At 42.4% G+C, this 27,631-nt stretch overlaps 1 long non-coding RNA gene across 1 annotated transcript; it reads right to left on the bottom strand.

Moving 5' to 3' along the window:
• Nucleotides 1-948: 948 nt before the first annotated feature.
• On the bottom strand, nt 949-27,573 carry LOC109493304. The gene is made up of 5 exons (XR_002737079.2): nt 27,059-27,573; nt 25,118-25,181; nt 3,619-3,735; nt 2,367-2,530; nt 949-1,370 (listed from the first exon to the last, which is right to left on the bottom strand). It is a non-coding gene; the product is annotated as an uncharacterized LOC109493304 (long non-coding RNA).
• Between the last annotated feature and the right edge of the window lie 58 nt (nt 27,574-27,631).

Here is a 27,631-nt window from a genome sequence, read left to right as displayed (position 1 = left end):
TCACGATTCTATATCTCATTGCTATAGCCAGATGGTGGCTCTACACCACCCCCCACCCCACTGTCACTGAGCTTGGGGCCTGGGATAGCACCCTCTCTGGAGCCACAGGGTAGTGGTGGGGGAGACCTGAAGGACTGGGCACCAGGCAGGCAGGGATTGAACGGCCTCTGGGGCAGCTGGGTGTCATTCACCTGCCAGACCAGGCCATCATGGTGGCATGTAGGGGCTGGGGATATCAGCCAGGCTCTCTGCCAGCAGGGAGACAGACCTATACCCAGAAGCCAAGTCTGGCACAGACAACTGTCTGCCTCCAGGAACGATGAGAGCAAGGTGGTCAAGACTGGGTCTTGTGCCCAGCGGGTAGAGGCCTCAACCTGGAGAAGCAAGTCCAACAGCCAGCAGAGCCAGGGAGACAGAAACTGGAAGCCATCTAGGAGGGCTGATGACTACCTTGCCCCCAGAGTTCCCCTTAGAGGGTCCCAGAACTCCTAGCTACTTCCTTCTGGTCCCACATGGCCCTCCCATTCTCACCAGGCTGGACTGGAGCAGAGAAAGCTAAACCAATCGAGGTCAGGGTGTCAGGCTCACACTCAAAGCCACACTTCATCTTGGGTCTGCTTCTGGGGACTTGGGCCAAAGAAGTCCCAGACATCTGCATGTCCAAGGCCAAGTGGTGGGTATAACCTCAGAGCAGCCCTGGGTTTGCTCCAACCTGGGCAGACAGTCCGGGACAAATGCCAGCTCTGGCCACAGCGCAGGGGGCTGTGGTGGCCCCAACTGCCCATCCCAGGCAGGCCCCTTAGTCATTATGGCTGTGGCATCAGAGACCACCTCCCCCCCCTTCCCCTCCTCTTCCCTCTCTTCCTCCCCCTCCCCTGTTCCTTCCTGAAATTATAAAAGTAATATGACAACATGACAAAACTTGGGGAAAAAAAAGAGATATAACAAGATAACCAAGGTAAGAAACGTTTAGAACTGCAGCTTAGAAAAGAAAACCTCCTGAAAGGAAAGGCACCTTTTTGCCCAGAGAGACGAAAACAATATAGAGTCACTGGAGATGAAACAGATAAAATCCAAGAGCTATAAATCTTAGAGTCCAAGCTGTACGTACACATGATGCAACATGGGACATTTAATGTCTGTTTGCAGCATTTTGTTCTCCGTGAGCCGAGGCCTCACTTCGTGAAGCTGTTTCTCGGCAGCTTCTGCTAACGTTTGGGAGGCCTGGGCCCTAGCCAGCGACATTCCCTTTAATGGCAGCCTCTCCTCAGCCTCGGGGCTCAGCCAGGGTGCCACACACAGCCCACCGCGTGCTGTCCATCTCTCCATGCCTGATCCTGACAGTGCAGCATGCCCAGGTGGGTCATTCCCTGTTCAAAATAAGGAGTATTCAACATAAACACCTTGAGAATCGGTGTCAAAGATTTACCACATATGCATATCTCCCCACACACCATTACATTGTTCATCTGGGCTTTTTATGAAAATGGGACATTGCTGTACACATTCTTCACATTTTTGTCACTCAGCATTGTTTCTCCGATTTCATCCATGCTGTGTGGGTCTCTGGCCTTTTGCAGAAACAGCTGCTATGAACATTCTCAGTGGGCCTCCTAGTACCCATATGCAAGAGTTGCTCTAGGGCATATACCCAGGAGTGAAACCATTGGGTAGGACTGGCCACAGAATTTGCAGGACCCAGTGCAAATCAAAAGACCCCTTGATAAATTATTAGGAATTTCAACACAGCGGCAGTAGAGCAGTAAGGCAGGTGTGGCCCATGTGATTACACAGGCGTGTGGCCAGGAGGCCACTCTGCCACTGCCTCTTCACCCACCCAAAAGGCTCACGACAAGGGCTTGTGCCATACAGATGGCAATACACTGAGGGTCCGCTGTTCCACATCCTCACCAGCACTTCCTTGTTTCCATCAGAGTTTTTAATTTTTGTCAGTGGTACATGAAATGGCATCTCCTTGTGGTTTCAGATTGCATTTCCTTGGTTACCCGAGAGGGTGAGCAACTTATGTGTGTATTGACGGGTGACTTTTTAAAATTATTTTTTAATGTTTATTTATTTGGGGGGTGGGGGTGCAGAGAGAGACACACACACACACAATCCTAAGCATGCTCCGGGCTCCGAGCTGTCAGCACAGAGCCTGATGTGGGGCTCAAACCCACCAACCATGAGATCATGACCTGAGCCAAAGTCAGATGCTTAACCCATTGGGCCACCCAGGAGTTCCTGGGTGACTTTTTTTTTTTTAAGGAACAGGGGACAGAGTTGTTGCCTTGTTCTGTTCTCGCCCCTCAGTGACCACACGGCTTGGGTAGGTTACTCCCCTTCCTGGGGATTTCTTTTCTTACCTGAGCAACAGAGATGCTGCTTTGCAGTTCTGCCATTAGATACAATCCTTAAGTCAGGAGCTGTATTCTCTTCATCTTTGTATCTTCGGCTCAAGGCCTGGCCCCAGGATGGTGTTACAGGCTGTCACTTCTGCTGAATGAAGGCTAAAATTCACCGGGTAGTTCTGTAATATCAACAAAGGCAGACAGGTGAGGGAGCCTCCCTCTGGAAGCAAGAGGGGCAAGCAGAGGGGCAGAAAGCAGATACCTGGTTCAAAGCCAGCCTCTGCCAGTCTCTGCAACCAAGGGAACATCACTTCTCTGAGCCTCTGTTTCCTCGCCTGCAAATCGGGATGATGACAGATCCCTCCTAGGGTTGCAGTGAAGATTGATTTAGATGGTGGAATCAGTGGTTACTCTTTTCACCTCACCCCTGGAGTTCTAGGATGCATCCCCCACACCCGACCTGCAGGGGTCGCTCTTCTCTCTGGGCACCAGATCTTTCTTCTGTCAACGAGGGGAGTGGGCCATCATTGATTCCCCACCAATGGGCCACTGAGTTACAGAGGCAGAGGTTCAAAGTTGGAAAGTAAATCTGACTAAGCTAGAGCTCCAGCTGAGATGGGTCAACATGTGCCCCCTTGTTTTGGACTGACATACAGTTTATAACAACAAAGCCTTTCAGTGTTGACCATCTGAGCCCTGTGTGTGATAAGCTTAGGGGAAGGTCATGATATATTGCTGGAAACTTCGATGTCCCTTCTCATCCCCCATTCACTGGTGCCCTAACACATGTGTCCTTCCACTGAGCTGCTGAGCAATCCATGGAGAGCAAATACAGGATTGCCAGTGCACCCCACCTGTGCCGAGTGACCACTGGTGGGCAAGGACTGGGTCTCGGGCTGCTCCTAGACACTGTCCTGGAAAGTCTCCTGGATACTTCTGACTCAGTGTGTCCAAAACTCACCACACTCTCCACAAGCTCCACCTCATCTTAGGGATTGGTGTCACCATCCTCCACCCTGGTGCCCACAGCAGAACCCAGGAACCACCTCCACCCACCTCCCCCCACCCTGCCAACCCCTCCTCCCCTCTGGTGGCTCTGAGGGGAGCCATGTAAGGAGGTCCATGTAATCTATTATCCACAAGGTGACACCTCTGAGAGTGAGCGAGGGCCCTATTAATGATTGAACTGGAACAACAGCAAACACTTGGATGTCTGGGTGCATAACTGTGTATAAAAGTAGGCGTGGACAATGAGTAATGTAATTACCAGGGCACTGCTGCTGTAGCCAACGATGGAACACAGCCTAGATCTCCACCAGCTGGAGTTGTTCATAGGGTGCAATCTTACTCAGCATTTGAAATGCTGCTCCTGGATTTTAGGAGGCTTAAACAGAAAGAAAAAAAAAGGAAATTTAAATAATTAGAAAAATATGAAAATTAGGAGAAACTCTTGAGAAAAATGTAAAATGACAAAAGCAAAATACAAAGCATATGAAAGTATGTGCTAACTATGTACATAACTGTATAAATATACAAAGAAATGTGTATATTCTACACACATATAGAAAAGGGTCCAGGGACAGCTCAGTCAGTACAGCATGCAACTCTTGATCTCCAGGTTGTGAGTTCAAGCCCTGCTTTGGGCATAGAGCTTACTTACTTACTTACTTAATTAATAGGACCCAAAGGAACTACCACAATTGGAATCATAATTACCTCTGGGTGATTGGATTTCTATTTTGATTTTGTAGTACTATTTTTGTATTTTCCAAATTTTTGGTAAGAATGTTTTACTTAAAAAAATTTTTTTTTAATCTTTATTTATTTTTGACAGAGAGAGAGACAGAGTGCAAGTGGGGGAGGGTCAGAGAGAGAGGGAGACCCAGAATTAGGAGTAGGCTCCAGGTTCTGAGGTGTCAGCACAGAGCCTGATCGATGTGGGGCTCAAACTCACAAACCACGAAATCATGACCTAAGCTGAAGTCTGACGCTTAACCAACTGAGTCACTCAGGTGCCCCATGAATGTTTTACTTTTAAGATCAGAAGGAAAAAAAGGTTTTTAAAATTTTTTTTAATTTATTTTCAGAGAAAGAGATTGAGCAAGAGTGGGGGAGGTATAGGGAGAGGGGGAAAGAGAATCCCAAGCACTGACAGTGCAGAGCCTGACTCGAAGCTTGATCCCACACAGGGCTCGATTCCATGAACTGTGAGATGATGACCTGAGCCGAAATCAAGAGTTGGACACTCAACGGACTAAGCCACCCAGGTGCCCTGGAAAAAAAATATATTTAATATTACTTCAAGACACCAAAACAGTTCATTTCTTCACAAGTGCTTCCTGAGCCCACTGGTCTAGACTTTCCAGGATCTGGGGACAGAGGCCCTTTCTCTGGGGTGCCACCTTGATAAAAAGAAAAAGGCTCAGGCCAGACTCTGGGTTCCCCAGGGGCAGTGTGGTTGGGGGAATGGAGAAAGCTGAGAAGGCAGGCCTCCCTGGAAGGGAAGAGTGGGCATCAGGGCTGTGGATGGAGTTGTAAAGTGGCCACAGGTGTTGGTGATCAATACCATTCAGTAGGCCAGTGGCCAAGGGTACAGTGGTGGTTAGACCGTGGTCTGTGCTGAGAGATGACCACTGGGCCAGGAGAGCCAAAAGGAACCTGAGTGAGCAAGCCCTTGAGGAGCTGGGGAAGGAGTTAGCACTTCCTGAGGGTCCTGAGCTTCGGACGCTGTGCATGCCTCATTCAGTTATAATAGAGGCCCTGAAGGTCTTTGCCATCCCTGCCTAGAGGCTCAGTGCAGCCAACCCAAGGTCATTGCCAGTGTGCAGCAGAACTCAGGTTGCCTTCTCCTAGAATCAGCACTGGGCTCCCCACCTCTGGTCATCACCTGCTGTGGCTGTGCCGAGGGAAACTGCGGGATAGCGTGTGGTGTGGTGTGTTAGAAAGCGCGCTGTGTAGCTGCCCATGTGGCTGAGACAGAATAGAATAAATCTGTTAGAATTCTGCGTATGCTGGTAATTACTCTCAAACATGCTTTACCGAAATTTCTTCTCTCAAGAGCTGACCGGTTGCTTCATTTAGAAGATAAATACAGAGTCAGCAGGGGTGGGAGAGTAGGAGGCCTGTGCTCCCACCCCCACCCTGGTGTGGCTGGAGAAGAGGGTGTGTGGTGTGAGCAGATCCTTGGCGGACTAGGGGCCTCCAGTGCGGCACGGAGGTTTCTCTATTCTTCAGTAGTAACAAGCCCTCAATTGTCTCTGAGGGTGGGGGCGGGGCAGTAATTGCATTCACTTTTTAGCCACCTCTCTGTGGTGGGTGGAACTGCCTGAGTTGATGTGTGTGACCGCTTTGCAAACGGTCCTTGAGACCATGCTGTGCTTGCCCCGCGTGCAAACGTACTGCACATGTAAATAGGGCAATCTGAGTTTGATAAAGGGATTATTTACCAAAGTGTGGGAAAGGTGTGGGGAAACCGGAAAGCACAGAGTGGCGGCGGGGCGCCAGCTAGCGCAGGGGCTGTCGCCCTTTCTGGGCCTGGAGGGATGAGAGGAGGAGCTGTGTGGAGAGCGCCCCCTGCAGGAGCTGTGAGGAGAAGGGCCAGCCTGGTGCAACCCTGTCGAGGAGCTAGGGAGTAAACACCCAGAACTCAATTCTTCCTCTTCCAAATTCCAGCGTCCCCTGACCAAACTCAGGCAAAAACCTGCCTGCGGATGCCCAACAGGTTCCAAGGGAGACGGGCAGTGGTTATGAAGGGCATCCGGCACCAATTAAAACATACCTTAAAAACATAGTTACCCTCAAAAGTTACCCTTAAAAACATACTCTGTAGGTAAAAGGATAAATTATTGTACATTCTTTTAATGGATTCCAATGTGTCAGTTTAAAAGATTGTGGAATATTTCTTATGCTCAGACCAAGAAAACAAGTAATGAAAATATATCAAACTATCCTACTTCAATATTTAAAACTGTATAAATATACATGAGTGTGCTCTTTTAAACATTTTTTAACATTTATTCATTTTTGAGAGAGTGTGAAGGGGGAGGGGCAGAGAGAGAGACAGAATCTGAAGCAGGCTCCAGGCTCTGAGCTGCCAGCACAGAGCCCGATGTGGAGCTCAAACCCACAAATTGTGAGACCATGACCTGAGCCTAAGTCGGGCACTTAACCAACTGAGCCATCCAGGTGCCCCAACATGAGTGTGCTCTTATAAGCACAGAAAAGAAGTCTGGTTACCTCTTGGAGGTGGAGTGCAGGCAGGTAGCTATAAACCTTCATGCCTTGCTTTACATGCTTTGCATTATTTGAATTCGTAAACATGAGTGTGAAATGTTTTTGTAATTTTAAAAAATCATAAAATAGAAAGAAAGGGAAGAAACTCTTGGAAGCCAGAAAGAGTGAATGGGCTGAAGAGGCTGAGGCAGGGAGAAACTGAGGGCCACTAGCCACAGAGAGGCCAGGCCAACAGTGGTCAGGACCAACTGAAGCAGTGGAAGTAGGGATGGAGTGGAAGGCTGGCTTGCAAAGTGCTTGAAACCCTCCTCCTCTTCCCTCTCCTCCCTCCCTCTCCCTTCCTTTCCCTTGGAGATCGCAACATGGCTGGAAGCCAAGGAGGCAGCTGGTATGGTTGGAAAATCAGTTACACACAAGGGGATTGAACAAATATATTGAGGATAATGGGAGCCAGGTTTTTCTCACTGTTGGAGGAGAATTACAAATGTGGAAAGGGGGCAGGCCTGAAGAACTGAAGCTATCAGGGTGAACTGTATGTGTGTGTATGTATTGTATATATGTATATATAAATATATATATACATATATACAAAAAATATGTATTATATATTGTATAATATACACATATATTTGTATTTGCATATGTACGTATATGTATATATGTGTGTGTTTATGTATGTGTGTGTATGTATAGATGGATAGATATACAAATACATATGTTTGTGTGTGCATACTTTTTCCCTAGCACTGCCCGCTGAGAAGGCCTAGATAGCAACAAGCACATCAGGCACCCAGATCTTGATTTCTAAACATTATCCTTCACCAAAACGAATTAGGACTCCCTTGGGGTGCCTGGGTGGCTCAGTCAGTTAAGCGTCTGACTTCAGCTTAGGTCATGATCTCACAGTTTGTGAGTTCAAGCCCCACATCAGGCTGTTAATGCAGAGCCTGCTTTGGATCCTCTGTCCCCTTCTCTCTCTGCCCCTCTCTGGCTCATGCTCTCTCTCTCTCAAAAATAAATAAACATTTAAAATTTTTTAAAAAGAAAAGGACTCCTTGAAGAAATAGTTGATTCCAGTGTCAGTGGGGCAACTGGAAAATAAAGTATTCAAAGAATATTGACATGTCAAAAGGACAGTAAGGGGCTCCCACCCACCAAGTCTGGGACAATTAGAGTATCAAAATAAAAATGATAAGGGGGCACCTGGGTGGCTCAGTCAGTTGAGCATCCAACTCTTGATTTAGACTCAGGTCATGATCTCACAGTTGTGGGATCCAGCCCCGATTTGGGCTCCATGCTGAGCTTGGAGCCTGCTTGGGAGTCTCTCCCACTCTCTCTGCCCCTCCCCCACTCACACTCTCCTTGTCTCAAAACAAAAGAAATAAACCTTTATAAATAAATAAACAAATAAATAAATAAACATGATAATAACCAACTACAACCCACTGAATAACCTAGGAATCTATGAGTCATATTGATTAAGGAGAAGGAAAAGCTCTTCCTTACAGTACAAAGCCAAGTAATAAAAGTAGAGGGAGTGATGGAAATAGAGAAACCATCATAATGATGGACTGATTCAGGCCGGAGACTTCATGGATGTTCTAAGGCTGGTAGGTCGAGGTTTGATGAGGAACAGAATATTGCAAAATATGGAGCGTATTTCCCAAAACTAAAATTGGTGTCAACAAAATCTCCCACCCTTCATGCTCTTCTGCCACACCTCCATCAAGAAGTGAATAGTTTCCCTCTCCTTGAGTCTGGCTGGAGCATTTTCACTCACAACCAACAGAACATGGCAGGAATGACACTGTAAATTCTAAGGCCAGACCAGAAGAACCCTGCAACTTTTATCCTTGTCTCTTAGAGCACTCTTTCTTGGAACGCTGCCTCTCAGAACCGCACAGTCATACTATGAAAAGCCCAAGCCACAACAAGAAGCCACACATTGGTGGCTCCACTGACAATAATCTCCAGTGAGCCTGTCAGTCACCCCAGCCCATCTTGGAAGTGGATCCTCCAGCCAGCAGCCATTTAAGACACTTCCAGCAGTTCAAGTCATTTCAGCTGAGGCCCCAGATCATGGAGGAGCAGAAATAAGCCAGACCTACCATGCCTTGTCTGAATTCCTGACCCACAGAATCCATAAGCATGATAAAGTGGTCTTTGCAATGGCACTAAATTTGGGGGTAGTTTAGTAGGCAAATATAGACAACTGGAGAATTAGCATAGTCTCAGATATCTCCTCACAAAATATTTATCCAGCACAAAGAAGAAAATGGTAGCTTTATGGAGGAGAAACCTGGCAGACAGCAATCTGACAATGGAACCATGGTTCCTATGACCGATCAAGGTTCCCATGATGATCCAGTCATCATCATGATATGCTGAGAACAACACAGTATCATTTCAGCAGTACTCTAACATGTCCTGGGGCTAGTCTCAAGGAAACTTTGAACAGACTCGGATTGAGACAGCACCAATTTATCCATGATATTTTTAGAGACTCACAAAAATATTTTAATCTTAATTTATTTTGAAATCAGAAGGAAAAATGTCAATAGTATGAATCCAGTCTGCATTATATTCATCTTTATACCAAAGCAATATAAAGTATATTTTAACTTTTTTATGCAGGAAGGAACCCACAAATGCAAAAGTACCTAGGACCAACCAGAGTCATAATGCGTGCCTGGGTTGAGGACATCCTACAGAATGAAATGTGCCAGATGAGAGGGAATCAACACACTCCACCCTATCTCTCCCACTGAATGCAGATATCAAACTTGGAAAGAGGGGTGCCTGGGTGGCTCGGTTGGTTAAGTGCCCGACTTCAGCTCAGGTCATGATCTCACAGCTCGTGAATTCGAGCCCTGCGTGGGGCTTTGTGCTGACAGCTCAGAGCCTGGAACCTACTTCAGATTCTGTGTCTCCCTCCCTCTGCTTCTCCCCCGCTCATTCTCTCTCTCTCAAAAATAATAAATATTAAAAAAAAAAAAAACCTGGAGCAAAAAAGTAAACAATAATGGGCACACTGGGGAAGAATGCCAGAATTCAAAGTATTACTGAACGACTAGTGAATTTTCTCCTTTTCCCCCTCAAGTATCCCCCAGTTTAGAGTCAATGCAGTCTGAAACCTGGAAATGCGTATAGCATGAATGAGAGAGCTTCAGGAGGAGCTCATTTTCTCTGGCTAGAGGAGTGGGAAGGGGGATTCTAAACATGGAGAGAAATACAGGAAGATCCCATTTTTCTTTTTTTCTTTTTTCTGCACTTTCTTTTCTCACCCCCTAAACAATTTTGTGCTGGTGGTGACAGCAGCAGAAACAGCAGTGGCAATGGGGGCCACTTCAGGAGCCTAAAATTCTGAGTGAGGAGAACATTCACCTCTGATCAGAGAGGCTGTGATTCCCAAAAGGGTGGGCCTTTCTCTCTCTCTCTCTCCTCCAATACTTGGCTCCAGATATGGGACCAGTCATGGGAGAATGTGGCAAAATGGGGGAAATAAAGCCATACCTTTCTGGCCAGAAGACCACAAAGGGGAACCCCAAGGAACTAGAAAGGACCAGGAAGATTGCAAAGTTGTTTATTAACTATATGGGTCAGACTCTAAACAGCACACCATAGCTTTTGAAAAGTAAATTAGGACAGACACCACCCAGGTTCCAAACCGGCCACTGGATGGTACATCTGGAAGACAGAGCTGAAAAGCACTTCAAAGGCTTTGCAAATGGAACTGACACCAAACCACAACCCATGGAACACTGGATAAAACTTGCAGCCTGAATTCAAGCAAGTCAATTGCCTATTTAAACAAAAATATCAACATTCTCATAGGATTTAGACAGAACACAAAGTCCCATGACATAATATTCAAAATGGATACAATCCAATGATTTTATAACAATGAACATGTATTACTCAGCCTACAGAGAGCCAGGAAAATCTCAATTCACCTGGCAAGAGACAATCAATAGATGTCAACACTGATATGACACAGATGTTGGAATTGTCTGACAAAGACTTTAAAGCAGCTGCTATGTGTGTCTGTATGTCAGTATGTCTGTCTTTATGCCAGTATGTGTTTATGTTGTTTTGATTACTGTAGCTTTGTAATAAGTTTTTTTTAAGTTTATTTATTTATTTATTTAGAGAGAGAGAGAGAGAGAGAGAACGAGTGGGGGAGGGCAAAGAGAGAGGGGGACAGAGGATTCAAAGCAGGCTCCGTGCTGACAGCACAGAGCCTGATGTGAGGCTCTAACTCACGAACTGAGAGATCATGACCTGAGCCAAAGTTGGACAGTTAAACGACTGAGCCACCCAGGCGCCCCTTTAGTAAACTTTAAAATCAGGATGTGTGAGGGGGTGCCTGGGTGGCTCAGTTGGTTGAGCGTCTGACTCTTGATTTCAGCTCAGGTCAAGATCTCACAGTTGTGAGATTGAGCCCCTAGTTGGGCTCTGTGTTGAGCATGGGGTCTGCTTGTGAATTTCTCTCTCTCTCCCTTTCTCTCTGCTCCTTCCCTGATCATACATGCACTGTCTCTCTCTCTCTCTAAAAAAAAAAAAAATTAGGATGTGTGAGTCATACAATTTTTTTCATTTTCAAGATTGTTTTGACTATTTGAGGTACCTTGGAATTCCATATGAATTTTAGGATGGATTTATCTATTTCTGCAAAAGACATCATTGGAATTTTGGTGGGGATTGCGTTGAATCAGTATATCATTTTGGGTAGCAATGACATCTTAACAATATTGTCTTCCAATCCACGAACATAGGATGTCTTTCCACTTATTTGTCTTCTTTAATTTCTTGCAGCAATGTTTCATAGTTTCCAGCATACAAACCTTTGGTCTCCTTGGTTAAGTTTTTCCTAAGTATTTTATACTATCTGATGCTATTATAGATGGAATTGTTTTCTTAATTTTCTTTTTGAATCATTCATTGTTTTTGTATAAATGTGCAATTGATTTGTGTGTGTTGGTTTTGTATCCTGCAACTGTACTCAATTTGTTTATTGGTTCGAACACTTTTTTTTATTTAAAAAATTTTTTTATTTATTTTTGAGAGAGAGACAGAGCACAGCAGGGGAGGGACAGAGAGAGACACACACACACACACACACACAGAATCTGAAGCACATGCCAGGCTAAGAACTGTCAATACAGAGCCCAACATGGGGCCCAACCCACAAACTGTGAGATTGTGACCTGAGCCAAAGTTGGATGCTCAACCAATTGAGCCACCCAGGCACCCCAGTTCTAACAGTATTTTGTAGAATCTTTAGGGTCTTGTACTTATAAGATCATGCCATGTGCAAACAGAAATAATTTTCTTCTTTCCTTTTCAATTTGGATTGCTTTTTATTTTTTTTTCTTTTTTCAAACTTTTTAAATGTTTATTTTTCAAAGTGAGAGAAAGAAAGAGTGTGAGTGGGGGAGGGGCACAGAGAGAGGGAGACACAGAATCCAAAGCAGTCTCCAGGCTCTTAACTGTCAGCACAGAACCCGATGTGGGGTTCGAACCCACGAACCATGAGATCATGACCTGAGCTGGGGTGGGTTGCTTAACCAACTGAGCTACCCATGTGCCCCTTTTATTTTTCTTGCGAGAACTCTGGCCAGAAACTTCCAATAGTATGTTGAATGAAGTGTTGGAAGCTCACATCCTGGTATTGTTTTTGATTTTAGGAAAAAACAAAGCTTTTAGTCTTTCAGCATTAAGTATGAAGTAGCCATGGGTTAATACATGGCTTTTATTATATTGAGGTTTCTTCTATACCTAGTTTGTTGAAGTGCTTTAAAAAAAAAAAAAGTTTATTCATTTAGGAGGGTCTGGGTGGCTCAGTCAGCTAAGCATCTGATTTCAGCTCAGGTCATGATTCCATGGCCCATGAGTTCAAGTCCCACATTGGGCTCTCTGCTGCCAGGGCAAAAGTACAATATTGGCTTTTATATTTGCTTATGAAATTACTTTTACTAGTGTTCTAATTTTTTTTTCATATGTCTTCAAGTAACTATCTAATGTCTTTTCATTTCAGCCTTAAGGACTCCATCTACCATTTCTTGTAGGGTAGGTCTACTGGTAATGAACTCCCTCAGTTGTTGTTTATCTGGAAATACCTCAATTTCTCCTTATTCTTTAAGGATAATTTTGCTGGATATAGAATTCTTAGCTGACAGTATTTTTCTTTTCTTTTTTTTAATGTTTATTTATTTTTGAGAGAGAGACAGAGTGCAAGCAGGGGCGGGGCAGATAGAGAGGGAGACACAGAATCTGAAGAGGCTCCAGGCTCCGAGCTGTCAGCACAGAGCCTGACGCGGGGCTCAAGTCTACAAACCGTGAGATCATGACCTGAGCTGTAGTTGGATGCTTAACTCCAGGTGCCCCTTAGCTGACAGTATTTTTCATTCAAGGTTTTAAATTTGTCCTTCCATGGCCTTCTGGCCTGCATGATTTCTGATGAGAAATGAGCCATTAATCTTTTAAGAAACTTTTGTACATGATGCATCACTTCTTCCTGCTTTCAAAAAAAAGGGTTTTTTTTTAAATTTTTTTCTTGTTTTTTAATCTTTGAGTTTCCACAGTTTGACTATAATGTGTCTCAGTGTGAAACTCTTTGAATTTACCCTGCTCGGAATTCATGGAGCTTCTTGGATGTATATATTCATGTCTTTCATCAGATTTGGGAAGTTTTAAGTAATTATCTCTCAAATATTTTTTCTGACCCTTTCTATTTTCCTCCTTGAATTCCTATAATGCATATGTTAGTATGCTTGATGGTATCCCACAAGTCTCTAAGCCTGTTATGTTTCTTCATTCTTTTTTCTTACTGTTTCTCAGACTAGATAATTTCATATGTCTTCTCCTCATTTTCACTGATCCTTTCTTCCACCTGCCCAAGTCTGTTCCTGAATCATTGTAATTTACAGTTCCAGAATTTCTGTTTGGAAACTTTTTAATAATTTTTTTTAAAGTTTATTTATTTTTTTAAGTAATCTGTACACCCAGCATGGGGCTCAGACTCACAACCCCGAGTTCAAGAGTTGCATGCTCTTCCAACTGAGCCAACTAGGTGCCCCTTTTATAATTTCTATCTCTTTATTGATATTGACATTTTGTTCAGATGTAATTTTCCCAATTTCCTTTTGTTCTTTTCCATGGTTCCCTTTAGCTCATTGAACATATTTAAGACAGCTGATTTAAAATCTTTGACTTAGGGGTTCCTGGGTGGCTCAGTCGATTAAGCATCCAACTTAGTTCATGACCTCACAGTTCCTGAGTTTGAGCCCTGCATTGGGCTCTCTGCTGTCAGTGTGGAGCCTGCTTCAGATCCTCTGTCCACCTCTCTCTCTGCCCCTCCCCCACTGGTGCATTTTCTCTCTCTCAGAAAGAAATAAACATGAAAAAAAATTTTTTAATAAAATCTTGGACTTAGGGGCATCTGGGTGGCTCAGTCAGTTGAGCATCTGACTCTTGGTTTTGGCTTAAGTCATGATCACAGGGTCATGGATGACACCCTGCCGGGTTACACACTGAGCATGGAGCCTGCTTACGATTCTCTCTCTCCCTCTGCCCTCTCCCCTGCTCATACTTTCTCTCTTTTTATATTTAATTTAATTTAATATTAAAATCTTTGACTTATAATTCCAATGTTTGGACTTCCTTTGGGATGATTTCTGTCAAATTACTTTTTTTCTGTGAATGAGCCATTTTCCTGTTTCTTTGTATGTTTTGTAACTTTTTATCTAGAACTTGTCATTCTGAGTACTGTTTGGTGGTAATTCTGGAGATCTAATTCTCTTACTCTTTAGAGTTTTTTGGTTTTTCTAGTTGATGGCTGGAGCCATCCTTTTTTGACTTTTCCAAACTATTTTTGCAAAGTGTGTATTCCTTGTGGTATTCACTGAAGTTTCTCTTTCATTGTTTCTAAGGTCAGCTAATAATATGATGAAATTTCAATAAATGTCTTGCTCCTAAAAGAGGAAAAATAAATAGGTCCCATTTCTCTCTCTCTTTTTTTTTAATGTTCATTTATTTATTTTTGTGAGAACACGCACATGTGAGCAGGGGAGAAGCAGAGAGAGGGAGAGAGAGAAACCGTGCTGTCAGTACAGAGCCAGATGCAGGGCTCAATCTCACAAACCATGAGATCATGACCTGAGCCAAAATCAAAAGTCGAATGCATAACAAACTGAACCACCCAGGCGCCCCAAGTAGGTCCTATCTCTTTAAATACTCTCACAGTTGGCAGCCTGTGGGGGTTGAAACAAGGGCCAACCTCTGAGCTCCTCTCAGCAATCAAAAGCAGCTATTAGCAATCAAAACCCACAATCACAGTTTTTGGGGGATTATGTGGCTGTTGATCACCTTGGGTCCAAAAGACTGTGCCAGTTATACAGACTCAGTCCCTGCAGCTGCCTGCTACCAGGATGAGGGATTGGCATGGCATCTGCTATCAGGTGAAAAACTGAAATTGAAATTTACCAGCCTCCTTGTCAACCTCTCTCCTTTTTACTGCAAGCGTTCTGTTAGACTCCAGTTCCAAAATAGTTGCTTCAGGCAGTTCTGCCACTTTAATTGTTTCTGTAAATAGATGGAATCCTGAAACTCCCTACTCTGCTATCTTCTTTAGTGTTACCTTTTGCCAATTGATTTTTGACAAAGCTGCAAAGGCAATTTAGTGGAAAAAGGACAGTCCTTTCCACAATGGTATTGGAAAAATTGAACCTCCATAGGCAAAACAAACAAACAAACAAACCCAAAAAACAACACAAACAAAAAAACTTCAATATAAGCCTCACACATTATGCCAAACTTAACTCAAAATGGACCATAGATCTAAATGTGAAATGTAAAACTATAAAACTTACAGAATAAAACATAAAATATACTACTATATACCTATTAAAATAGGCAAAATAAAAAATATTGACTATATCATGTGCTGGCAAGAATATAGTTACTAGCACTCTCATATATTGCTGGTGGGAATGTAAAATATGGTCATTCTGGAAAACAATTTGGCAGTTTCTTATAAAGTTAAATATACGCTTACCATATGACACAGCAATTCCGCTGTTGTGCATTTACTCCAAGGAAATGAAAACTTATATTCACACAAAAACCTATATACAAGTATTTCTAGTAGCTCTATTCATAATCACACAAAACTAGGGGGAAAAAAATGTCCTTCAACTGGTGAGCAGATAAATAAACAGTGGTACATCTACACAGTGGGATGGAATACTACAAAATGAACAAACTATTGATACAGCAATTTAGATGAATTTCAAAGGCATTATGCCAAATGAAAGAAATCATTTGGAAAAGGTTACATATTTTATGATTCCATTTAAATGGCATTCTCAAAAAGATGAAACTACAGTGAAGGAAAATAGATCAGTAGGTTGTGAGGGTTAGGGAAGGGGGAGTTTCACTATAAAGGGATAGCACAAGTGAGTTTATTAGGGGGTTAATGGAAGGGTTCCATAGCTTTATGGTGGTGGTAGATACACAAATCTATATATGTATTAAAAATCCATAGAGCTGTATATTTTAAAAGTCAATTTTGCTGTATGTTAAAAGATAAAAAAATTAAAAAAATATTCCCTAAACATACAAACAAAACAAAAACACATGGCGTGAATGGTAGAGAAAGACCAAGGAACTGTTATATACTGAAAACAAAAAAGGCATAACAACTAAACGCAACTTATGATCCTGAATTGAATCTTAGACCAGAAAAATAAGAGATGTTGGCTGGTGCAATCTGAATAGAGTCAGGACTGGATGCCCGTATTGGCGTTGAGTTCCTGATTCAGATGATTGTACTGTGGCTATGTAGGAGCTTTCTTGTTTGGGGAAATACACTCAGAGGTATTTAGGGATGATGAGGTCATCAACTCTTTAACTGTCTCTCAAATGGTCCATGAAAGAACTATGGCAATAATTATATATATTACATATTATATATAATGTTTAAAGTATAATTATATCTCTATATTAATATATACATATATTATTATATGCATAAATTGTATATATGTATATATATATATGGAGAGAGGAGGAAAAAAAGGGATATGGAAGTTCTTTTTTTTTTTTTAATGTTTATTTCTTTTTGAGAGAGAGAGTCAGAGTGTGAGTGGGGGATGTGCATAGAGAGAGGGAGACACAGAATTGCGAAGCAGGCTCCAGGCTCTGAGGTGTCATCACAGAGCCTGATGCAGGGCTCAAACTCATGAACTGTGAGATCATGACATGAGCCGAAGTTGGACACTTAACCAACTGAGCTACCCAGGCACCCTGGGGATATGGAAATTCTTATACTGTTCTTGTAACTTCTAAGCTTGAAATTATTTCAAATTATAAAAGTCAAAGAATGTTGAGATGACTCTCCCATGCAGAAAAATTCCATCTACAAGGAAATGAAGCATAACTCCCCACTCCTTAAGTATTAGCTGGGCATAGTGACTTCTTTCCAGTGCACAGTCTGGGAAAGGGAGAAAAAATAATCACTTTATAGGGGAGAAATCTGACAAACACTAACTCAGCCAGGTGATCAAAGTAAACACCAACAGTGATGTCATGTTGGTAGCATATAGCCTTGATATTGTGATGAAAATGGCACCTTAACTCTTGTGGTCTTCCTCCCCAAAATGCACATAGCCAGAGGTATGATAAGAAAACCATTAGGCAAATCCCAGTTGCGGGATAGTCTACAAAATACTTGACCTCCTCAAAACTGTCAAGGTCATCAAAAACATGGAAAGTCTGAGAAACCATCACAACTACACAATGAATAAATGTAATGTGAGATCCTGGAACAGAAAAAAGACCTTAGGTAAAAATTAAGGATATCTTAATACACTATGGACTTTAGTTAATAACAGTGTATCAATACTAGTTCATTAATTGTACCAAATGTACTATACTAATACAAGAAGTTACTAATAGGAGAAACTCAGTGTTGGGAACTCTGTACTATCTTTGCAATTTTTCTGTAAATCTAAAAAATAAAGTTTGTTTTAAAAAAACAAGCAATATTTAGGCAGTCCAATGAGGAGGATTTGGGTATCAGTTAGATGTTAGGGGTGGTAAAGAATGAGGTTGAGGAGCACCTGGGTGGCTCAGTTGGTTGAGAGTCCGACTTTGGCTCAGGTCATGATCTTGTGGTTCGTGGGTTCAAGCCCCACATCGGGCTCTGTGCTGACAGCTTGCTCAGAGCCTGGAGCCTACTTTGGATTCTGTGTCTCCTTCTCTCTTTGACCCTCCCCCACTTGTGCTCTGTCTCTCTCTCTCATGAAAAAAAAAAAAAAAAAAAAAGAATGAGGGTGAGGAAGGTGTTTACTTTTGGTTTGGGGAACTGAGAAAGCTTTTGAGTGAGCTGGAAAGACATAGTGGGCAGGTGGGAAGTTCAAGAAGAGATTTGTAATGAGGGGCTGTATGCTTGAACGTAGAACTGGTGTGTGTGATTTGGGCTAGATGGGGAGACTTGGGTGAAGATAATGGCTATCTGGGAGGAATATGTCATGTGAGAGCATTGGGACAGCCCTTTTGGTGGCCTATCTATTCCTTCTTTTTTTAATCTTTTTTTAAATTTATTTTTTATTTATTTTGAGAAAGAGGGAAAGAGTGTGCTCGCACTTAGGAGCAGGGGAGGGGCAGAGAGATGTGGGAGAAAGAGAATCCCAAAGAGGCTCAGTGTCGTGAACACAGAGCCTGTTGCAAGGCTCGATCCCACAAACTGTCATCATGACCCCAGTGAAGAAATCAAGAGCTGCCAGATGCTTAACCAACTCAGCTACCCAGGCACCCTCCTCTTTCTTTCTGAGTGCTGCCGCCCTGATTTGATTGGGTGTCTACCATTCCCCATGTTACTAGGGAAGAGTCACCTTCTCCTAGGTTCCAAGGGTAAACCTTGATTGGCCTAAGGCACTCATGGCCTCTTTCTTCTTGATGATGATTAGGTGTGGCAGACACATGACCCCACCTGTCAATGAGGCATGAGCGGAAGCCCACTGAGTGGCTAGGTGGTTTCCTCACTCATAAGAAGGAGACTCCAAAGACACAATTCCTTCCTGCCCTTGAATAGTGTAGCACCTTATGCAGTCTGGAAATGCTACAGCCATCTCCCTGTCTGCCTGAGGATGATGCCAATGCACAGAATTGGGCAGAGGCTAGAAAAGGGCAGAGAAGAGAAGCAAGAATCTTACCTGTGGGATTCCTGTTAGGTGAGGAAGTACGAGTCCTTAATGTTTATACCAATTTGGGTTGGTAGGGCCAGGTCTGGGGTGAGGCAATTGAGACACCCAGGATGCAACAATTAAGGAGGTGCCCTCTCTCAGATGCTGCTGCTGACCTTGGGAATGATTACCTCCTTAAATATGGCACCCTAGGTAACTCACAAACCTAATCCTGGCTCTGTTTGATTCAAAGTTTTCTGAACCTACAGCTTAAAGCTTCTATCTGGCAAGCAGAGGACACTGAAATTTAAGGAAAAGAAGATGAAAAATAGCTGCTCTATTTGGGCCAGAGTGTTGTTATATAATAGTGCTGCCAATGGCCAGCCCAGCCTTCAGCCTAATATTAAAGAGACTGCCCTCCAAGATTTCAGTAGTAGCCATCTTATTTTCATAATTTTCTTGACCCTGTGACTGTGATCATATTTCTTCCCTCACTGAAACATTATTTAGTAGAAGGTTTGTTAATTTCCCACTGGTTGGGGATTTTGAAATTTAAGTTGTGCTGTGATCAGAGGATTTGTTTAGGATTGACCTGAACAATATTTGCTTATCTGAATTTATAAAACCTCTTGTGGCCCAGTGTAAGATACTTTTTTGTATTTCATGCAGGTGTAGAATTCAACCTGCATTTTTTATGACTTATTAATTCTGTTGTTGAATTAATATTTATTTTTATTTTATATATCATAGTCTGATAATGGTGTGTAATATAGTTTACTATAACTGAGTTTCTATTACATGTATTTCTAAAGACTTTTGTTTCCTGTTTTACATTGCAATGTTTTTTGGTACATTTGGTTTCACAATGCCTTTTTATACTATACGCATATTTTGGCACCTTGTTTTTTTAACAGTACATATTCAGAGTTTGTCTTTTGATCTGATCTGAGATTTTCCTATTTACATTTTTCCTATTTATTTACATTTGCCTTATTCGTTACTAGTCTAACTTCCATCATCTAATATTCTGGTGTTTTGATGTTTTTTTTTTCTTTTCATTCTGTGGTAAAATTCTGTCTTTAGTGATTTAAAAAATTAAAAACTTTTGGGGGCACCTAGGTGGTTCAGTCAGTTAATTGTCTGACTTCGGCTCAGGTCATGATCTCATGGTTCGTGAGTTCAGGTCCCACATCAGGTTCTGTGCTGACAGCTCAGAGCCTGGAGCCGGCTTCAGATTCTGTGTCTCCCTCTCTTTCTGCCCCTTCCTCACTTACACTCTGTCTCTCTCTCAAAAAATAAACATTAAAACATTTTTTTTAATTAAAAGAATTTTTTTATTCAAGTAAAATTAACAGTTATATTAGTTTCAGGTGTACAATATAATTATTCAATAATTCTATACAGTTCTCAGTGCTCAATAAGATAAATGTACTGTTAATCCCCTGTATCTACCTCACTCATCCCCCCAACCCCCTCCCCTCTGGTAACCACCAGTTCGCTCTCCGTATTTAAGAGTCTGTTTTTTGGCCTCTTTTTTTCTTTCTTCATTCATTTGTTTTGGTTCTTAAATTCCACATGTGAGTGACTGACTTACTTCACTTAGCATTATATCCTCTAGGTCTATCATGTTGCTACAAATGATAAATTTTCTTTCATTTTTATGGCTGAATATTCCATTGTATATATACTACATCTTTTTAAATCATTCATCTGTGGAAGGACACTCAGGTTCCATATCTTAGTTATTGCAAATAATGCTGCAATAAACAGAGGAGTGCATGTATCTTTTCAAATTAGTGTTTTCATTTTCTTTGGGTAAATACTCAGTAGTGGAATTACTGAACTATATGGTAATTCTCTTTTTAATTAAAAAAATTTTTTAATGTTTACTTATTTTTGAGAGACAGCATGAGCAGGAGAGGGGCAGAGAGAGAGCGAGACACAGAATCTGAAGCAGCCCCAGGCTCTGAGCTGTCAGCACAGACACAGGGCTCGAACCCACAAACCATGAAATCATGACCTGAGCCAAAGTCGGACGCTTAACTGACTGAGCCACCCAGGCACCCTCTCTTTATTTTTAAAAATATTTTATTGATTTTATTGATTTTTTTTAATTTTTAATTTTTTAGAGAGAGTGTGTATGAGTGGGGGAGAGGGCAAGAGGGAGGGAGAGAGAGGGAGAGAGAGAGAGAGAGAGAGAGAGAGAGAGAGAGAGAGAGAAAGAGTCTTAAGCAGGCTCCATACTCAGCACAGAGCCCAATGCAGGGCTCGATCCCACAACCTTGGGATCGTGACCTGAGACAACATCAAGAGTTGGACACTCAACTGACTGAGTCACCCCGGTGCTACTAAAGATTTTATTTTTACTACTTTTAAATGTTTATTTATTTTTTAGAGAGAAAGAGGGAGAGCATTTATGCAAGCAGGGGAGGGACAGAGAGAGGGAGACAGAGAGTCCTAACCAGGCTCCAATGCTGTCAGCACAAAGCCCAATGCAGGGCTTGAACCCACGAAACATGAGATCATAACCTAAGCCAAAATCAAGAGTCGGATGCTTAACTGACTGAGCCACACAGGTGGTCCAAGATTTTATTTTTAAGTGATCTCTGTACCCAACATGGGGCTCAAACCCATAACCTCAAGGTCAGGAGTCACATGCTGTACCAACTGAGCCAGGTAGGCACACCTCTTTTTAATTTTTTGAAGAACCTCTATACTGTTTCCATCATTGCTGCACCAATTTGCATTCCCAACAAAGTTTCCTTTTTCTCTACATCCTTGGCAATGCTTGTTATTTCTTGTGTTCTTTATTTTAGCCATTCTGATGGGTGTAAGGTAATTATCTTATTGTAGTTTTGATTTGCATTTCCCTGATGATTAGTGATGTTGAGTATCTTTTCATGTGTCTGTTGGTCATCTGTATATCTTCTTTAGAAAAATGTTTGTTCACGTCCTCTGCCCATTTTTAAATCAGATTATTATTATTACTATTATTATATTGATGTTGAGTTATATAAGTTCTTATATTTTGGATATTAACTCCTTATTGGATATATCATTTGTAAATATCTTCTCCCACTAGGTAGGATGCCTTTTTGTTTTATTGATAGTTTCCTTCGCTGTGCAAAAGCTTTTTATTGGTGTAGTCCCAATAATTTAATTTTTCTTTTCTTTTCTTTGCCTTGATGTCATTTTTTATGATTCCTTGCTGTTTCTTTTCCATTTACAACGTGACAAAGTGTCTGGTACACTTCTTGGTACAAGGCTCTTGATTTTTGCTGCGTGAATTACATTTTCCCTTTTTTCTCTTGTAATAGTTTATACAATAGACATAAAGCTTCCTACAATGAAAAAACATATGAAATTATACTATTTTTAAAAATAACTTTTGTCTTCATTTTATGTAAAACAAAGACTTAATGCCTGGCTTTTTCTGCCCTCTTTCTTCCTTTCTGGTTTTTCACTGCATTAATCTAAGGTTAAAAATCCAATTTTAAAAAATCCTTTTTCTCACTTTTTTCTTTTGCTTTTTGTTTGTTACCATAGCAACAACAATCATTTCAACTTATCAGCATCAAACAGTCTCTACTGAGTGGTGTTTTTGTTCAGTTATCTCTCTATCTTTAGCTAGTTTCAAGGCTTATTGCCAGTTCTTTTCCCTCATTTAATCATTCATGAGTTTCTGATTCATGTCTTGGTGGCTTATTATACAATTCTGAGCAATTTTTGCAGAAAAGGGAGTTAGTTGGGTAGTGTATTAGTCAGAAACTCTTGTGGTTTCAAGAGACAGAAACCTACCTCAAACTGACTTTACTAAAAAAGAGAATATATTGGCTCATGAACCTGTAAAGTCCAGATTCAGCTGATTTCGGCCTCAAAATGTGTCATCAGGAAATTGTCTCTATATCTGGACTCTGCTTTCCCTATCCTGCCTTCATTCTCAGAGGGCATTTCTCACATCATGGCATGTTTTGCCCCAACTCATACTCACTCCCCTAGAACCCCAGCAGAAAGGGAGCACTCTTTTTCTGATTGTTCCTATAAAAGTCTGGGCCAAGTTTCATTGGCCTGTATCAGGTAACATGCCCATCCTTTGAACCAGTGTCTGTGACACTGACTGGGTCACATGCTTACTTATGACATGGGGGTGGGGCCAGTGCTCCAAACCACTTAAGAACATACAACAGTTTGCCAAAGAAAAATTGGGTTATTGCTTACAGAAGGAGGACTTAATGATGGGCAGGCAAAAACAGAAGATGTCCATTGTTTTCGAAGATTTTACAGATCTATGAACTGTCACCACTCTAGAAGGATAATAAGGAAGACATCCAGGTGGCCAGTTGCCCATCTAAGCAGGGTTTTATGCTTAGATAGTGGTTTCACATGGTCTCATAGTGTTCTAGAACCTAGTTCTCTGCTTTGTGTTTCCAAATATTTGTTGCTGTCAGTGTAGCTAGATGGTTGTTCCCTTTGGGCCTGACTCATGCTAACTTGACTCAGCAGAGACTGATGTATATGTAATTCCCATCTTAGGATAAATAGTAATTGCCAAAGGACCTGAACAGGGCTGTCCTCTGGTTAGTGAACTTTCCCTGCTGAAAACCACAAGTGAAGCCAAACTCTAATCATAAGGTTATTTAGCACCCATGGAACCAAGCAAGAGAAGTTCTCTGGAAAAAATTAGTGGCCATGATAGTGTGGTGGCTTTAAAATGTCCACCAATGCTGGAAGAGTGAAGAGAGAACATGTCACAGGGCAAGAGATAGGTATGTGGTATGAATAGAAGACAAGAGAGTGCCATAGGGAGCCCCTGAATTGCTTTAAGAAGGGAAAAGACGGGGCGCCTGGGTGGCGCAGTCGGTTAAGCGTCCGACTTCAGCCAAGTCACGATCTCGCGGTCCGGGAGTTCGAGCCCCGCGTCAGGCTCTGGGCTGATGGCTCAGAGCCTGGAGCCTGTTTCCGATTCTGTGTCTCCCTCTCTCTCTGCCCCTCCCCCGTTCATGCTCTGTCTCTCTCTGTCCCAAAAATAAATAAACGTTGAAAAAAAAAAAAAAAAGAAGGGAAAAGACATGGTCAAATTTGTTATGGGAAGATTGATCTGGGTACAAGGAGAAGCAACTGGAGATGGGCCACACTGAAAGCAGAAGGATTAAGGTTACTGTGGTCCTCTAGGTGAGAGAGTTGATCAGTAGCAGAATGGCAGTGGGGATGAAGTAGATATGTTTAAAACAGTGCTTTTCAAAACTGTGTAACTCTGTGTGATTGGCAGATGCTAGCTAGACTTATGGTGATCATTTCACAATATTTACACATATTGAATCATTATATTGTACATCTGAAAGTAATGTAATGTCATATGTTGATTATACCTCAATAAAAAATAAATAGTGCTTTTCAAAGTTTAATATGCACACAAACCACCTGGGGATCTTGTTAAAATACAGATCTGGATTCAGTATGTCTGGGTGAGGGCCTGAGATGCCACATTCCTAACAAACTCCCACACAATGCTGACACTGCTCATTTGGACACCATACTTCGAGTAACAAGGATTTTAGGACTGTAATTAAAAACTTTTTTAAAGATTTTATTTTTAAGTAAACTTTATGCCCAAAATGGGGCTCAAACTTACAATCTTGAAATCAAGAGTTGCATGTTCTACCAACTGAGTCAGCCAGCTGCCCCAGGATTTCAGAAATGTTAAAGAAACAAAATTTACAGGAGTTTGTGACTGGTTCAATGCGGGGAGTGGGGGAGGTGAGAGTTGGCAACAAGGGAAAATGGTAAGGAGTTGGTAAGGATCATACTCAAAATTCCAGTTTGAGTATCCAGGTGGTGATGCTATCCACAGATACAAGAGGAGGAACAGGTTTGGGTGGAGCAGATAATAATAAAAGATAACATTTATTGAGTACTTGCTATGTGCCAGGCTCTTTACATATGTTGTCTTATTCTGTACAAAAAACAAACTTATGAGGTAGGTACTATTATGATCTTCACTTCAAGAGTGAGGAAACTGAGGCCAAGGTCATGCAGGTAGTAAGTGGAGCAGCAAAACTGAAACCCTCTAGCACTCTGAGTGCAGAACTCCTGCTCTAGCTATCAGCAATTTGGACATGTGGAGGTGAAGCATCTGTGGGGATGTCATATAGTGTTATGTAGGTTGCGTAGGTTGTGTACGTAGGTGTAGGTTGTGTACGTAGGTATAGGTTGTGTAGGTAGGTATAGGTTGTGTAGATAGACAAGCTGACCTGGAGTTCAGGAAAGAGATTCTGAGTAATGGTTTAGGAGCTGGGAGGAACTCAGGATTGGAGGGAATAAAACCATCCAAGGAAGGTTACAATTTACCTCCTCAGAGTGCTGTCAATCTTTTCCATCTTCCTTTTGCATTTGATTATTACAAAGGAGGACTCTGAAAAAAAAAAGTGTTTTTTTTTTTTAATGTTTATTTATTTATTTTGACAAAGAGAGAGGGCAGGCGAACAGGAGAGAAACAGAGGGAGAGGGAGAAAGAATCCCAAGCAGGCTCCACACTGTCACCATGGAGCCTGACTTGGGGCTCAACCCCATGAACCATGAGATAATGACCTGAGCTGAAATCAAGAGTTGGACACTTAACTGACTAAGCCACCCAGGCACTCCAACAAGTGTTTTTTTTTAATACATATTTTTTTTTCCTTATTGGAGACTGTATTTGTTCTTTATTTCTGAGATTTACGAATTTTTCCAGATTACATCTTGAAATTGATTTATGCTTAATTTTTCTGGATCCCAGTGAATTCCCTCAGTTTTCCACCTGCACCTCAGATGTTTTCAGAACTAAGGAAAGTTTTATTATAATTTAAATTATTGCCTGTAATTGATTTTCTCTGTCTTCTCTTGAGCAATGCCTATAGCTTGATGTTCTCCTACTCATTTTTTCTTAAAGAATTCCATCACTTTGAAATTTTCTCACATTTATCTTCTGTATTGATGATTTGTTCTTTTGCATTGTCAAATCTGCTTTTTTACTGCACTATTGAATTTTACTTCAGTTACTACGGTTTTCATTTCACAGTATACTCCATTTATCTTGGCCTGTTCTTTAAATAATATTTTTTAATGTTAATTATTTATTCTTATTTTTTTAAGTTTATTTTGAGAGTGAGCGAAAGAGAGTGGGAGGCACGGAGAGAGAGAGAGGGAGAGAATCCCAAGCAGGCTCTTTGTCATCAGCACAGAGCCTAATGCAGGGCTTGATCTCACAACAATGAGATCATGACACGAGCTGAAATCAAGAGTCAGCTGCTTAACCGACTGAGCTACCCAGGAGCCCGTACTGGCCTGTTCTTTAAAAGATACAATCTTTTCTTAATAAAGAATAAAAGTGAGGTGTATTTTAAAACTGTGTTCTGCTTAGTGGACTAAGTATGTTTCAAGGAGTAAGTTTTGGCTCCAGCACTTTATTTCTTTCTTTTTTAATGTTTATTTTTGAGAGAGAGAGAGAGAGAGAGAGAGAGAGCACGCACAAACAGGGGAGGGGCAGAGAGAAAGGGGGACAGAGGATTCCAAGTGGGCTCTGTGCTGATAGCAGCGAGCCCAATGCGGGGCTAGAACTCAAAAACGGAGAGATCATGACCTGAGCTGGTCACTCAACCAATGGAGCCATCCAGGTGCCCCTCTGGCACTTCATTCTTATCTCATGTGCCACATATTTACTTCCCTACAAGGTTTTTAAAGAGTTTGCCTATTCACTTTTGAGACTAATTGAAATTTGCTGATGTGTAGAAGTCATGAGTTGAAGGCTTTCAAGATCAGTGTTGGACAACTGGGATGCAGGATCTTACATCCTTACTCCCTCCCTCTCCACAGATGGCCTGGGAAATGGCTCTGAAGCAGTGGCTGCATCATTTGTTTCATTGTCTTAGCTATTCTTGGTTTTCACTTGCTTTAGGATTCTGATATTTATTTTTCAGCCTCTGGTGCTTGTGAGTACTTCCAAGGCTTCAGTTTGTTTGTCTCGTTTTCTCTACATCTTAATGTTTGGGTTTTAGCGTTTCCATCCTCGCATTTGTTTCAGTATGTCCTAAGCTTCTGTAGATCTGTACCTATCTGGGCCTCAGTCCTGAATCTCAATGTCTTTCTCCACTACCTTCTAACCCTTTACCCTGCTTTATATTTCTTCATAGTACTTATTACAACTTGAGTATTTTTTTTTACCTCTCTTTTTTCTTTCTTATCTATCATCTCCCTCTAGAATGTTGATGCCCAGAATAATATAGATGTTCAACAAACATTGGTTGAACGAACCTGTCTGATTAGCGTATCCGAAATCTCTCACTTTAGTCTCCACCTTTGTGTTTCACACTTTCTCAGTATTCAAATGTCTTTTGTGGTCTCGGTCAAGCCTTTCGGTTTCTGTCCTTGTCTCAAGGCTTCTAAGTTTGTGTGCGGGCCACTGACTGGCGCAGGCCTGCTGCAGGCCTGTGGCCAGTGTGTGGTGCGCTGGCGTCCCTCATGCGCTGTCCTAGGTCGTTCCCTGACTCAGTCAGTACCCCGCTCCGGGGCTTTCCCTTCCCTGACAGTCTCTCCGGCTCAGCGATATACACCCCAACCTGACGCCTCGGTGTCCTTCTGCTTCTCCAGAGCCGCCTCCCGCGCCAACTCCCCCGCGAACGCACGTGACCACGCAGGGCGGTGACTCTGCCGCCGCCGCAGTGCTCCGCCCAGACCTCGCCGCTTCCGCTGGCCATTGCAGCCCCGCCCCGAGGCGGGGAGAGCCAATCCTCGTACACGTTTCTTTGCTCCGCCCCGGCGCCCTCCTCGGCGCTCGCCCCTCCCTCCGCCCGCCGGCCCGCCCGTCAGTCAGTCAGGCAGGCAGTC

This window comes from Felis catus, chromosome D3 (assembly GCF_018350175.1).
Source record: "Felis catus isolate Fca126 chromosome D3, F.catus_Fca126_mat1.0, whole genome shotgun sequence".
Classification (NCBI taxonomy): Eukaryota; Metazoa; Chordata; class Mammalia; order Carnivora; family Felidae; genus Felis; species Felis catus.
This window is presented reverse-complemented; position numbering and strand designations above follow the sequence as displayed.